The sequence below is a fragment of the Vombatus ursinus genome, unplaced genomic scaffold (genome assembly GCF_900497805.2).
Source record: "Vombatus ursinus unplaced genomic scaffold, bare-nosed wombat genome assembly UNPS02015066.1, whole genome shotgun sequence".
NCBI classification, from domain to species: domain Eukaryota; kingdom Metazoa; phylum Chordata; class Mammalia; order Diprotodontia; family Vombatidae; genus Vombatus; species Vombatus ursinus.
The window spans coordinates 1,833,101-1,835,618 of NW_020954844.1; positions in this window are offsets into that span (position 1 = coordinate 1,833,101).

The following is a 2,518-nucleotide window of genomic DNA, read 5'->3' on the forward strand; positions in this document are numbered from 1 at the left end:
ACCCAGCAATACCGCTTCTAGGTCTATATCCCAAAGAGATCACAAAAATGTACCCACATGTACAAAAACATTTATAGCAACTCTTTTTGTGGTGGCCAAGAATTGGAAATTTAGGGGATGCCCATCAACTGGGGAATGGCTGAACAAGTTGCGGTATATAAATGTAATGGAAGACCACTGTGCTATAATAAATAATGAGCAGGCAGACTTCAGAAAAACCTGGAAAGACTTATATGAACTGATGCTGAGTAAAGTGAGCAGAACCAGAAGAACATTTTACACAGTAACAGTCACATTATGCAATGACTGACTTTGATAGACCTAGCTCTTCTCTGCAATGCAAGGATCTTAGACAGCTCCAAAAGATTCATGATGGAAAATGCTATCCACATCCAGAGAAAGATCTGTGGAGTCTGAATGCAGATGGAAGCATGCTATTTGAACTCTTTTTCCTTTGTTGTTTTGCTTTGTTTTTTTTCTTTCTTGTGGTTCCTCCCCATTGGTGCCTTTTGGTTCTTCTTTACAACATGACTAATATGAAAATATGTTTAATATGAATGAATATGTAGAGCCCATGTCAGATTGCATACAATCTTGGGGAGAGGGGAGAGGATGGAGGGGGAGAAAGTTTAAAACTCAAAATGTTATGGAAGTGAAAATTAAAAATAAATTAATTTTTAGAAGATACAATTCTCTAATTATTTTAGTCATTTAAGTTTCTAGGGTCTTCAAAGCTTAATCTATAAAATCTGTTGAATGTTCAACTTTAATCACTGAGGGCGTCATGCTTTCAGCTTCCTTGTGCTATCTGACGATCAAATCAGTATTAAACTTGAAAAAAAAAACTCAGCTCAACTCATCTTTTGAAGGAGGCCCTTCTGCTAGCTACTTATGCTTTCTCCTATCATATTGTCTTCCATTTATTCTGCATAGTTTATTTGAACCTAGTTGTTTACATGTTCTCTGCCTGATTAGAATGTACATTTCTTGAGGGCAGAGGGTTTTTTTTTTTTTAATTTTAATTTCTTTGTGTCCCTAGTGCTAGTTAGCACTAGGTACTACAATTAATAGAGCCCTTGGCCTGGAGTCAGGAAGACCTGAGTTGATTGTGAAATTTTCAGTGTGAACATTTACACATCAGAAATCGACAAATGCTGTGAATGAGGGTTTGATTTATTGTTTTCTTGATTTTCTAGGCTGAAGAAAGTGATAGAGAAAACGTTAATAACACCAATCAAACTTAAAAGTCTATTATGTGTTTTTGGAAATCTGGTTATTAAACATTTACCAGCATACCCCTAGTTACGTATACCTAATTTTTTCAGAGCATCAATGTCTTCTGTATATGAATTACAATTTGAATGATCGTTCTCTATTCCCGACATACATTATTCATATAGAAATTAGTAAACTTGGAAGTAATTCTATAGTTCTATAAGATTGACTTTTCTTCCAGCTTCCCCAACAAGATTTTTTTCTCAGTATGAGAGAACACAGTGCATCATTTATCAAAGCACCAAAGAAATAGCCCATTCTCTAAGTCTGGGGGAAATTGCTTTATGAGTCTTTGGCTGCTGAAGTTTTAAATTCAAACTTTATTTTCAGGAATTGTAGCAGAGGGTGGGGGAGGATTAACTGTGGATTTCACTGCTAAAGAAATGAGACATAGGAAAGATCTTTTAAGCCATCCTAGTTCATCGTTTTGCCTGAGTAGCATAATTCTTTATATGATAATGAATCTCCTTACCTGGGGATTTTTCACAGTGAGATAAATATTCATTCAATCCAGGTGGTTCGAGGCAGGTCTGCCTAGAGACAGAGGAATGGACTCAATGACTTTTCAAAATCCTCTGAAGACCAATAATTGCATGGGGGTGAAAACAGTTCATAAAATTTAATAGATTGTTAAGAGCTGGAATGCAGGGAATGGGGAAACTCTCAAGTCCAAACCCCTCATTTTACAGATTAAGAAATGGAGATTTTAGAGGGAAAACGATAAGGCCAAGATCAAACTGGTAGTTGTAGGAAAAGCTAGAATGAAAACTTAACTCCCCGTACTGTCAGGTGAGTGTTTGTTCCACTATACCTAGTATATCTAGGCCATCTGGCACCATCTTAACCTACAGACATCTAACATGTTGCTTTTCTGTTAGAATGCAAACTTCTCAAGGTTAGGATTTTAAAACATCTTTTTCTTTGCATCCTCCTCCCCACCCTATCTTCTCCCAGCTAGATAACACAGTGAATAGAGCACTAGTCCCAGAGTCAGGAAGACCTGAGTTAATATCTGGCCTCAGACTATCTGTGTGACCCTGGTCAAGTCACTTATTCTGTTGACCTCAGTTTCCTCTTCTGCACAATGGGGATCATACTAGCACCTACCACACAGGGTTAGTGTGAAGAGCAAATGAGATATTTGTAAAGAGCTTAGAACAGTGTCTAGCACATAGTAGGTGCTATATAAATAAGCTATATAAATGCTTATTCCCTTGCCTTTCCTCCCTAGCACAGTGACTGG